General features: G+C 36.2%; 1 protein-coding gene and 1 non-coding gene across 8 annotated transcripts in view; one reads left to right on the top strand and one right to left on the bottom strand.

The window, feature by feature from the left end:
• The window catches only part of ELF1 (E74 like ETS transcription factor 1), a 105,218-nt gene that overhangs the window by 74,283 nt on the left and 17,700 nt on the right, over window positions 1-13,235 (bottom strand). For 5 of the 7 annotated variants that reach the window (XM_073795257.1, XM_019936457.3, XM_073795261.1 and 2 more), the window contains exon 1: window positions 2,447-2,600. The exons of 1 other annotated variant lie outside the window; for it this stretch is intronic. The gene's annotated coding sequence lies outside the window, so the exon portion shown is untranslated. Of the gene's footprint in view, window positions 1-2,446; window positions 2,601-13,235 lie in introns of those variants that run through there. One more of the 7 variants, XM_073795259.1, reaches the window with a different exon arrangement.
• TRNAK-CUU (transfer RNA lysine (anticodon CUU)) lies at window positions 12,929-13,002 on the top strand. The gene has a single exon. It is a non-coding gene; the product is annotated as a tRNA-Lys (tRNA).

Below are 13,235 nucleotides of genomic sequence, written 5' to 3'. Positions count from 1 at the left end.
CTTACGTTAGAGTTTAGAGACCTCTAGATTTTTGTAAACATATGCAAAGTTTAACACACACACTTTAATAGAACAAGGTATCATACTAAACAGTATATGCCCTCCCAAAACAATATGAGGTAAAATTAAAGTGGAAATAAACCTGTCTTTCTATCTGGAAGTTCAATGTAAATTCCCAAGTCCTTGTATTTCCATCTCCCTGAGGCCCATCTTAAACATGCAATGTCACAATGCTTCAACTATGAAAAAATTCTAATAGTAGTGAAAAAAAGCTGTTGTAGAAATTAAACAAATGGCTCATCCTCTCTCTGAGGAAAAAGGAAACTTAGTTTGAACACATTTTCAAAATCATTAGTTAATTCATTTGGTCATACCGTATCACCAAAATGATCACCAAGCAACTTAATTAAGGCTTTATTTACTCTTGAGGAAATACAGACCATTTCAAACAAAGCATCACTTGTTGGTGTGGGCTAGCAGAAGCAGCTCCAGGCTGGAAGCCCTGCCATCAAGCACTACATAACCCTGAGCAAGTCACAAGACCTCTTTGAGCCACTGTTTCTTCAACTATAAAAGTGAGGCAGTTGGATGATCTTCAGTCTTTTTTAACGCTAAGTTCTTCAAATTGGTAATTCTAAGTTTAATTCTGATGACTCACTTTAAACTCATATTCAACCTTATAAAAGGAAAGGGGTGGGATGGGAAGGGGACTGCCTAATAAGTCGTACTGGCCTTCCTTTGCTTCTATGCTTTTTTTTTCCTCCCTTCTCCCTGAAGCCCCACCTCAGTCTTCTCCACATAATAAGAAACTGAAATATATGACTGGTATTTATTTTTATTTGAATTGCACCAATGTCTTCATTTTAAGAAACTAAATTCTTCTACTTCTCTTTAATAAATAAAATCTTAATTATTTGCTTCTTTGTGTGCCCCTTGATTTTTCTGTGGGTCGCTGGCCTTTAAAAACTCAAAAAAAAAATAAAAGAAAGAAAGAAAAGGAAGGGAGGGAGGGAGGGAGGAAGGAAGGGAGGAAAAAAATAGAGAAAGAAAGGCAAAAAAGTTTCATTAGATTTTTCACACAGAGCACACTAGAAGTAAATACAACCTCTGCTTACTCAAAAGCTGACTAAACCAGCAATATGCAAACAAAGATGACAGCAAATGGCTCAGAGCTGAACTGGTAAAATGTCTGCTTGTGCCTGTCTTATAAGACCATAAACTGAGATCTGATAATATGAACAATCCTTTCAAAGAGTAAGAAATAGTAATTGACGGCCTAGAAATCTTCACTTTCATCTGACAGGCCTTCAAGCAGTCAGAAATTTATTAGCAGCGAATTCCCAAAGAACTAGCTAAATATCATTACATTCAATAATAAATGACTTGGCAAATTTTATTTCTAAAAACTGTATTTGGAATCACTGCATATTCAAATTTTACTTTCATTCAAATTTTAGTTTCACAAATAACTTTCGTAAGCAATATACTGCTGCATCCAGCTTCTCAGAGCACCTAGAACTTCAAGGCACACCAGAATCTCCTAATTTCAATAATGAGAAATATTTCAGGAAAAAACTAAGCAACCTTTTCTAGGTATTTTTTTTTTTACCCCAAACAAGCAAATTTTAAGAATAGTTGTATAGACAGAAGGTTAATACTCTTTACTTTTTCTTTTTACACAAATCAAAATACTACGTTTCCTCAGAAACTAGCTATGCTTCTAAGGCTGTTACACAGAATAAGCTTCCAGTGTGAATTATAAAACTTTATTATTTTTTTCTAATAGTAAATGAATCATTCTAGCCTTTCTTCCTCTTTATTTAATAATCACTTCAACTTGTTATCTAAATGACCATTCATTTTACTCAAACTTATATAGTTTTCAAAATTAAGTGTTTAGTATAATTTCATTAACTTTAAAGAAAAAAGGATATTACAAAGGGCATTACAGTCAATGAGCAACACCTATGACTGAGGTGTCCCAAAGTTCCCCTTAACTAAAACGCCAAAACAAAATCTTCGCTCTTGAACTTCTTTCTTAACACCCAAATCACAGGTGAATAATATAGTTTACTTAATTGTAAATTACAGGGTACCCTCACAAATACAATTACATTTTTAAAAATTGGAATTTGACCTAGTTTGCTTTGTAGTATGAAAAAGAAAGTAAGAAAAATCTCCTTTATTCTCAAGTCATATGGGGGGAAAAAAAATCACACAAAATATAAAAAATGCTTTACCAAGAAGATCTAAAACTTTCCAGAACTTGAAAGCTTTGTTTCCCCCTAGTAGTGAAGTTCAATCAGGCATGTGACTGACTACACACATTTTTTCCAGAGAGTTAAAGAACACATTCAGCCCTGTCCTTCGACAGGTAAGAACCACCCTCCGTTTATCAGGCTCAGGAAACAGCCAGAAGCAAACACGCAAAATCTTAACAAGTTACCTTCAAATATTCTCGTTCTCTTTAGATACTGTCCTTTGGGCTTGAAAGTAAAAAGCAATCCGGCAAGTTTTGTGCTGTTAAAATGGCTCCTGTAGATTGGGGAAGTGGTGTCTGTGCTTCAGCTTATGAGTCATATGTGAGACTGAGTGTTTCTAAGGGAGGCACGCCCATGTTGCCGTGGACCCAATTACTCTGCTAGGTCAGACATGCGAATCCACAGGTGAAAACGGGGAGAGGGGTAGAAAAAGGAGAGAGGCACAGCCAAGGAGCAAGGTCTACCTTGATTAAACCATTACTCAGCTCAGATTAATTACCATAATTTAAAATTAACAATGAGATAGAACCTGTAAGGAAGCAAAATGAAAAACCTCTATGTTGTTTTAAAAAATAAAAATCTCAATTTTTAGAAGTTATTTTCATATAGCAACTAAATAAAACTATGAAAGAAAAAAAAAGTAGGGAAGGGAATGGAAGAGAGACAGCAAACTTTCTGGCTTTTAATGTAACAATGGCCTGCTGAGTCTAACCTGGCAACTCATTAACTCTTATATAAAAGGGGTATATTGCTATGTAATCTGGAAAAGCTAGCACACTGTAATACCACATGCAGATTTATACATTCGCTAAACAGATAAAATCCACTAGAAAATTCAAAGTTCAATGGAAAAGTAAGTGTGAATTACTAATCTGGTTTTCAGAATAAAAAAGCAAACTTGGGATTAGAAAGGAACTAAAGTTCAATATAGCAAAATGATTTTAAATAGAATTGCAAGCTTCACAAAACTCTATTTGAAACAAATTATCAATGCAATCACTGTTCATAACTCTACTACTGCCAAGTGATAGCCACAGTTTTCTTTACCTTCCAAACAAAACTGTCCACACATAGAAGCCAACCGTGTGCAAAGCACCCTGGTGAGCCCCAGGGTGTCAACAAAACATATGGCCAGTGCAGTTTGCTCTCCAAGTCATCGTACATCTGACAATGTGCCCAAGCAGTGGAAACGGTAATTATTACAGCTACTTACCCTGTCCTCTGGGTGAGTATTTATTAATTTACTCTAAGAGCTTAAATTGATCAGAATGGCTTAAAAGCATTAAGTACTTCCAAAAGTACTTGAAATGAAGAAGCGCAACTCACTAGCTAGGCTTCATCCTATCTTTTACAAAAAGTAAATAAGATTTAGCAAGGTTTTCTTCCTTTAGTTAATTACTTGGAAGTAATTATTCTGCCTTACTAGAGGCACAGCTGAGAGGACAAGCTGTCACTGACAGGAACTTTACAAACTGCTACAAAACATAATGATTGTAAACTAACTTTCTGTCCATTAAGTGCCTGTTTATCCATGCCACTGAACGCTGCTTGACTAATATTTTTACTAAAATAATCTCCACGATTTAACAAATTATTAATAAAAATTATGCTAAAAAGAAAAATACATCACATTTTCTACTGACAAATGTTATATTTAACTTGCTTTAGAGCTCATTTATCCAGAATGACTACTTGGAACCCAAACACCAAGGAAAAAGATCCTCTGAGCAGTCACGGGAAATTTTCACTGGAAAATCCCCCAAGTCGTTTCCCAGAGTTAAAATTTATCTTAGATAATATCCACAAATAAGCCTAACGATCTGATTATCTTTTACCTAATCAGAATTAGAAGTTATAAGTAGTGAAAGAGGGACTAGTGAAAGGATGATGTCGAACCAACAAGTGACAGAGTGGATAATGAAAGATTTTTAAAAAACATCTAAGACTATGACTATAACTTTAGAAGTACTGGGGTCCAAAGCCACTCTGAAAGGTCAGTAAGTTCTACATATTCCCGGAGGATATCACCAAATAGTAAGTGCCTAGAAGTCAGCATTATTATGATAAAGGTTTTTAAAAAACAAATGACTAACATCAAATGTGTGAAATTTTTTATTAAGTATAGATATATAAAAGGGTTTGCTTCTGCTATTGAGAAAATCCTTTTGTATCAAGTACCTTATTACTTGATAATGGCAGATATTCAGACTGTAATTTAAAAGTACTTTTGGCCACCGGTATGTAGAAGTGAAGTAAAAGATGTAAAGTAAAAATAATCACCCCTCTTCAACAGAAACAAACATCTGAGTTGTTCCCAAAGAGGCAATCCAGAGCTGCTACTGTAATATATTGCCCCTTTGCTCAGGGGTGTCTCTATAAGCGTTATCCTACCACCTACAGGAATTGGATCCTGGTTCTATTCACAGCTCCCAAAAATCAATCTCCACCCAAAAAAAAAAACAAACCAACAACAAAAAAAACCCTGGCAAACAGTTCAGCACAGGTTGAGTTCAAATCCTAGCTCTGCTACCTACTAGCTGTGTAATCCTGGGAAATTACTTCTAACAGTATCCACCTCCAACTCAAAGAATTATTGTGAGAATTAAAGTCAGTTCATATACTACTATTTGGAATATAGAAAGAACTTTCACAACTCAAAAATAAGAAAACAAGCCAATTTTTTAAATGGTCAAACTATTTGAACAGATACTTCACCGAAGAAGAGATACAGATGGTAAATAAGCAGAGAAAAGATCTCAGCATCATTACTCACTAGAGAAAAGCAAATTAAAGTCAGAATACCACTACACACCATTACAGTAGATTAAAAACAACAACAACAACACTAACAATACCAAGGGCTGGTGAGGATATGGAACAACTACAACTCTCACACACTGTTGGTGGGAATGCCTATTCGGAAAGCAGTTTAGCAATTCTTTATAAAGTTAAACATACACTTATCCTACAATCCAGCTGTCCTACTCCTAGATATTTACCTAAGAGAAATGAAAATATGTGTCTATTAAAAAAAAAACTACATAAATATTTATAGCAGTTTCATTCATTATCGCCAAATACTGGAAACGCAAATGTCCACCAACTGGTGAACAGATGAATGCGCCGTGGTATATCCATACGATGGAATACTATCAGCAATAAAAAGGTATTAACTTCTACACTTCTGACAGATGATACCACATGGATGAATCTAAAAGCATAAGGCTAAATGAAATAAGCCAAACTCAAAATACGTACTGTATGATTCCATTTATATGACATTCTAGAAAAGGCAAAACAAAAAAGACAGAAATTATATCAGTGGTTGTCAGGGGATGGGAATGAGGGGAACGGGTTGACTACAAAGGAGAACAAGGGAACTGTTTGGGGTGATGGAAATATCCTGTATGGTGACTGTGGTATTGGTTATAATACCTGTACATGTCAAAAATTGCAAAACTGTATAACTAAATAGGGCAAATTGTGCTGTATATAAACTATACCTCAACAAATGTGACTTGAAAAAGAAATCCAGTTCATGTACAATACAGTACTAGGCGCTTAATAAACACTTCATAAACATTAGCTGTTATTATTATGCTTCATAGCAGAAGCAACCAGTATCAAATACTTCAGGATGACAAACTTTGGGTCTCTAAATTTGTAAATAAAATGTGGCATCTTAGACTTGTGATGGAAATATAATGCACCTGTATATACTGTGGGTATGTTTATTTCTAAAATTAGATATATACCAAAGTCAGTATATATCTTAATATAGAGCTGTCACACCTGGGGGAATTGCCAACATTTATATTTGAACTATTAGCTGAGAAAGATGTCAACTGAATGAATTTATTAAATGCCAACTGAAGTTAAGACACTGTTCATTTCTTTGTTTAAAAATAGAACTTATGAAAAGAATTTACTGTGTATGCAAGCACTCTCTTCTTCCCTGTTATTTTTACCTCTTCTCCTTGAACTCAAATTTGAGAACTTCTAGTACGTGAAAATACAGAACAGTCTAAGTTTCATATCTAGGAACCCTGGGCTAAGAAAAAGGCATGGTTTGAATCTTTCTGGATCTGCAGCTAACATGTTTCCATCCAGAGATGGAAGAAGAAAAGATCAAACCATTAAAATGATAAATGACCAAAATCACTCTTCCCTACTATTTAAATATAAAAATAAAAATTTAAAGACCAAGATTCAGTGTTATAAATCTTTCAGCAGGACAGCATTAATTTTGTTGATGTTAAAACCTCCAAAGCGTAATCCCAGGTTCTGAGCAACGTGCAGCATTTCCAAATGTGAGCTTAATTGTAATTCTCTATTATCTATCACTAGATTTGTTAAACCAAGACCCCCTTCCCCTTCCCCCTTCAGATTATAAGACTCATCCATAAGAACGTCCTCCTGGTCAAGTGTCTGTGTGTTTTCAGAGGCAAACCAAAGGCAAAAGGGGCCACAGCTTTGCCTGGCTTTGTTCATTACTGTATTCCTACCACTAAGACAGGGTCCAACACATAGCAGAAACTCAGACATGAATGAATAACTTTTCTCAAACAGTTCATTGAAGGGAAATTTTAGCATATCAGGATTTTACCTGTACACTGAAAATACTTTTAACAGACATGATTTCACCCATGATTTTTTTTCAAACTGAAGTTATAATTGACATAAAACTTTATATTAGTTTCAGGTGTACAATGTAATGATTCAATATTGTACACACTGCATAATGATCACAGTAAGTCTAGTTACCATCTGTCACCATAGAATTTTTTCCTTGTGATGAGAACTTTTAAGACTCTCTGAGCAACTTTTAAAAAGGCAATACAGTGTTAGTGATTATAGTTATCATGCTGTACATCACATCATCATGACTTAATTATTTTATAACTAGACCTCCTTCACTCATTTAATTTACCCTCTAACCCCCTTCCCCTCTGGCAACCACCAATTTGTTCTCTGTATCTATGAGTTTGGTTTGGTGTTGTTTGTTCATTTGTTTTGTTTTTTAGATTCCACATATAAGTGAAATCATATGGTATTTGTCTGTCTGACTAATTTCACTCAGCGTAATACCCTCAAGGTCCATCCGTGTTGTCATGAACGGCAAGATTCCATTCTTTTTTATGGCTGAGTAGTATCCCATTGTATGTATGTGTGTGTATACATATATACACATCTACTTTATCCCTTCATACATCAATGGACACTTAGGTTGTTTGATTTGACCCATGATTTGATACAGCTGAATTCATGTAACTATGTTACAAGATTCTATTGTATGTGTTATTTTGGGTGTTAGACTTTCCTTTCTTGTCAAAAATAACCAAGACTTGACTGTACAATTATATTCTTTATAATGCTACCAGGTAATATGCTAAGTGCAATCTCAAGTTTTATATCACCATGAAATTATCTCTTGCAATTTAAAATTCAGTATTGAAGACAATATATTTTTTACTTCAGTGGATTGTAACCAGGGATGCACCTCCGAATTACCGAAAGAAACTTCTGAAGATACATGCCTACCCCTAGAAACAGATTCAGTGGTGTGGATAGAGCCCAGGCTTATGAGAACCACTGCTCTGCTGCTACAGAGCCCTAGAACCTAATGTAGTTAGTGCTCTTCACACAGCAGCTGCTCAGAAAGACTCTTGTCACCTTACGATTCAGCAACCTCCAAATGTTGTAGAGAGGAAATCTTCTGTTTTTATATTGAGATGAGAGTGAAACTTCAGCTCCTCCTTTGCTATTCTTCAGGTAAAAGCAACATATCAGAGAAAAATAATATCTCAACAACATCTTAACTGTCCCTTTCTCTACCACCAACTGCGTACTTTCAATTCATGTTTCACCACTCTCAGAGAAATCTTCCTAAAGAACAACTCTGTGAGTGATGTGATGATCACTCATGGCTGAAAAACAAACTTTGATTCCCTAGAGGCAAAAAGCTGGACTACTTATCATGGTGTTCAAAGTTTTCACAATCCGACCTCACTTTACCTGTTTCCAGTCCTATCTTCCCCACTCTCCACCTCTTCCCCACTGTCTATCTCGGGTCTGTTTTTCTCTCCCTCCCCCCCTACACACACACACACACACACACACACACACACACTCTCTCTCTCTCTCTCTCTCTCTCTCTCTCTCTCTCTCTCTGTCTCTCTCTCTCGCTCTCTCTCTCTCTCCAGCCTTACTGAAACCTGGATTGCTCCATTCCTATTTGTTTGCCTTCTCTGGGCTTGGAAAGCACTTACCTTATTTCCTACCCTTTCCCTTATCTCTGCCTACTCATCCATCCTTCATAATCTCAGTTCAAATGCCTTCTCTACATGAAGGCTTCCCTCTGTTGCCCCACTTATAACTATTATTACAAGAACTGACCACAAGGCTGAAAGGAAACTTAGAGATCCTCTATTCAGTCCAGTGGTTTTTAAACTTTTCTGTTGAGTAACTGAATTCTTATAAAAACCTTCAAGGAAACTTGATATTACATTCATTTAAGTCTTCAGTGTTTTAAGAAAACCTAAAACACTGATACAATCTAGTCTCATTTAACAATAGGAAAAGGAGGTCTACAGAGAGGTGACCTGACCAATGTCAAGTTAGTAACAGATCTGAGGTACTCTTAGGCACTCATTCATTTAGCAAATATTCACTGAGCACCTACCATGTGCCAGGTACTCCTCTAGGCCCTTGTTATACAGCAGTGAAGAAGACGACACATTGTTGATAAACGACCCCTACTCACATGATGCTTACATTCTAGCCAGGAAGAGAGAAATGTTATGAACTAAATATATAGTATGTTGATTATAAATAAAAGACACAATAAAATGTGTAGTATGTTAGTGATAAGGACGAATAAGAAAAAATAAAACAGCAATGAGAAGAATATGACAATTTACACAAACTAGCTAGGGAAGACTTCCTTTTGCCAGGTCACTTTTGAGTAAAGACCTCTAGCCATGAAGACACATCTAAGGAAGAACATTTCAGGCAGAAAAAAGCCCATGCAAAGACTCTAACAGGGAGCTTGCCTGATATGTTCAAGGAAAGCAAGGAGGCCAGTGTGGTTCATGTAGAGAAAATAAGGAAGAGAGTAACAGAAGGAGGAAGAGCACTAGAAACTAAGGGAGAGCCTCACTGTTTAGAGACTTTAGCAGGGGAGTTTGGAGTAGCTGAGTCATAAGATTTGACTGCTGTGTTGCAAAAAAACCTGCAGTGGGCCAGGGATGGAAGAAAGGAGAAGCTTATGCAATAACTCAGAAAAGATGATAATGGCTTAGACAAAGGAGGCAGAAGAAGATATGAGTAAATTATGGGTATGTTTTTAAGGAATATCCAACGAGATTTCTGAATGGACAACAAGTGGGTTGTGGGGGAAATAAGGCTTCAAAACTCAGTTTCTGGCCACTGGAAGACGGCAGATGCCAAAACTGTGATAGATTTGGGGTAAGGGGATATCGGGAGTTACTGAACACATTAAGGTGAACATAGATGGTGATGGTTTGGGGTAGGGGGAGATCAGGAGTTACTGAACACACTAAGTTTGAGATGCTCATTAGCTATCCAAGTAAAGATGTCAAAATGGTATTGTCCTGGAGCTGAATACACAGTCTTGAAGCCCAGGGTAGAGGTCTGGGCTAGGTATATATAATTTGGGAGTCATTAACATCTATTTGATATTAAAGCTACAGATATAAAAGGTAACAATGACAGGAGCTTGGGGACACTCTACTATTTAGAGGTAGGGGAGATGAGGTAGAACTAGCAAAGAAGGCTGAAAAGGAGTACCCAGAAATGCAGCAGGAAAATAAGGCAAATGTGGCATTAACCTGAAATTTAAGTAGAAGTACTTCCAGGAGGAAGGAATGAGCAACTGTGCCAAATGCTGACAACAGATCAAATGAGATGAGGTCTGAGAGGAAAACGACAGTTGATTTAGCAGCATGGACATCACTGCTGATTTTGAAAGAAGAATTTTCATGGTGTGGTAAAGGTGAAAAAGAAACAAGCAAAACATCTGATCAGATAGAGTTTAGGGGAGAATGAGGGGTGAGAAACTAAAGACAGAAAGTAATTTTGTTGTGAAGGGGTCAAGAAAAGATTTTTGGGGTGATGGAGAGACTGTTGTTTAAGAAAAGCAGTGCCTTTCTTATTGCCCAGAACATTCCATTTTGTATTGCAGTTAATTTTGTACAACTCTGTGTCTACATTCATAAACCAGTTACCCACTTGAGGGGAGGAACTGTATCACGCAGCTTCTACAACCAACTGTGACTGTGAACAAGTTACTTCACACCACTATGGGATTTCAGTTTCATTTTTTTGTAAAATATTGAGAGAGTCTAGAGATCTGGTAATTCTGAAAATCCATTTTAGTTCTGACATTTTATTACTCCATAGCCTCTCTGAGGCCTCTGAATAGTGTTTGAGGAACTGAAAACAAAAATCACATTAAGGCTACATTTAAAAGAGAAGTCTCCTCCTCAAATTTTTATATAATTTATTGAAAGTAGTATGTAAAATTACCAGATATTCAGAACAACCTGGAAACTTTATAAAGTCCTCCAAAAATTCAATTACACTTATTACACTTTACTAATAAAAGGTTTTAAGAAAAAGAAAACCTATACTAATATTCTAGAAACATTTTTTTATCTTATGGCAGTAGGATATTTAAGCAAATAGACTTTTAACACAAGTCCCAAAAAGTTCATCTTAAAATACACCAAAACTCCATGCTCTTAAAAACAAAAGACAACTACATTTTGCCATTAGTAAAATTTAAGACAATATGATAGAGGTCAAGCCTCTTATTTTACACTACCCTGATTTAGACTATGTCTATTTTTATTTGATATTTCTTATTTATCTATAAAACAAATTAAAGGCCCTACTTACAAGGAGACTAATAAAAAAGCTAAGTATTATGGCTTTCTTATAAATAAATGCACTCAATATAAATTCATCATTCCTTGTGGACCGATGACTTACTTGGCTTGAGTTTTTGCTGTAGGCCTGAATCACAGAAGGCTCAGCCCCGAAGATTAAAACCAAGCAAAATGAAAAAAATTCACCTTGCTATTACTTTTGCTCTTTAATAAAAAGAACCAAATATAAACAGAAAAGTAGGGGAATTTTAGGATATGTTAAAGAAACAAGAACTTCAATTTCTCTTAATTACATTGCTGGTAAAAATAGAGAAATGAAGAAACTAACGTTAGCAACTAGCCCTGAAAATCCACAAAAAATTGACTTAAATTGCTTATTATAGTGCCAGGACACATAATGTGTTCTGAAGTACCTATCCAAAAAGGGGGAATAAACAAACATACTAATACTACATCCATACTCAGCAATAAAATGAAATTAACTATTGATAAATACAACTTGGATGACTCTTAAAAGCATTACGTTGAGTGAAAGAAGCAGCCAGCGTCAAAAGGTTACATACTATACGATTCCATTTACATGACATTCTCAAAGAGACAAAACCGTAATGATGAACAGATCAGTGGTTGTAGGGGATGGATTGGGGGGACGGTGGGACTGACTATAGGGACAGAGCATGAAGGTGATGGAATTGTTCTATATCCTGATTTTGCTGGTGGCTACACAAATTTAAACTTGTATTAAAGTTCATAGAATTGTACAGCAAATAAGGGAATCAATTCTACTTTATGATTAAGTTAAAAAATAAAACAAAAATTGTTTTTAACTCCAGTAGCCCAAAAACTCATTACTCCAGTCCATAATCATTAGAAAATATCAGACAAAATCAAATTGAGGCACATTCTGCACAATACCTGACCAGTACTCTTCCAAGTGTCAAGGTCAAAAAGGACAAGGAACCACCACAGATTTGAATGGATATATGACAACTAAGTGCAATTTGTGTATCCTTGGTGGATCTTGGAACAGAAAAAGGGCATTAGTGGAAAAACTATAAAAATCCTACTACAGGGCTTCCCTGGTGGCGCAGTGGTTGAGAGTGTGCCTGTTGATGCAGGGGACACGGGTTCGTGCCCCGGTCCGGGAAGATCCCACATGCCGCAGAGCACCTGCGCCCGTGAGCCATGGCCGCTGAGCCTGCGCGTCCGGAGCCTGTGCTCCGCAACGGGGGAGGCCACAACAGTGAGAGGCCCGCGTACCGCGAAAAAAAAAAAAAAAATCCTACTACAGTTTAACTAATGGTATTACACCAATGTTAATTTCTTAGTTTTCATCATTGTACTGTGACTATATAAGATGTTAACATGAGTGGAAGATGAATGAAAAATATACAGGAACTCTCTGTACTATTAATGCAATTCTTCCATGAGCCTAAAATCATTTCAAAGTAAGTTAAATGCCAGAATCTTTAAGAAAAAGGTTCGCAATAATTTCATAAAGCAAAAATACATTTCTTTCTCTTTCAAGAACAAACCAATGCCATCCTGCATATTTTGATCACCCTGGTGTAGTTTGATTACCTAGTGTAGGTCTTACCTGCACTAAGATCATATATATTATCTGAAAGGGATAAAACAGATTCTACCATAAATTATATGACTTACTAACTGTGCTCACTTTCAGTGTATATGTTTATAACTTTAAAAATTCTATCAACATTTGATTTTCCAATTCAAGAGTGAAGTCTTTCCGGGAATTCCCTGGTGGTCCAGTGGTTAAGACTCAGCGCTCTTACTGCTGCGGCCCCAGGTTCAATCCCTGGTCAGGGTAACTAAGATCCCATAAGCCATGTAGCACGGCCAAAAAAAAAAAGAATGAAGTCCTCCTAAAGGAATTTCTCATAAATTCTACCTCCTAATATTCTTATTAAAAAAAACCAAAAAACTTCAATGGCCTACCAGCACCCACAGAGTAAATTCCAATACATTTTTGCATCTTGACTTTGGTCTACCATATTACAGCCTCACCTGTGACCATGCCACCTCCCAACATTCACCCTATAAT

Source organism: Tursiops truncatus, chromosome 18, assembly GCF_011762595.2.
Source record: "Tursiops truncatus isolate mTurTru1 chromosome 18, mTurTru1.mat.Y, whole genome shotgun sequence".
Taxonomy (NCBI): Eukaryota; Metazoa; Chordata; class Mammalia; order Artiodactyla; family Delphinidae; genus Tursiops; species Tursiops truncatus.
Note: the sequence above shows the minus strand (reverse complement) of the source record. Positions and strands in the feature narration are given on the sequence as shown.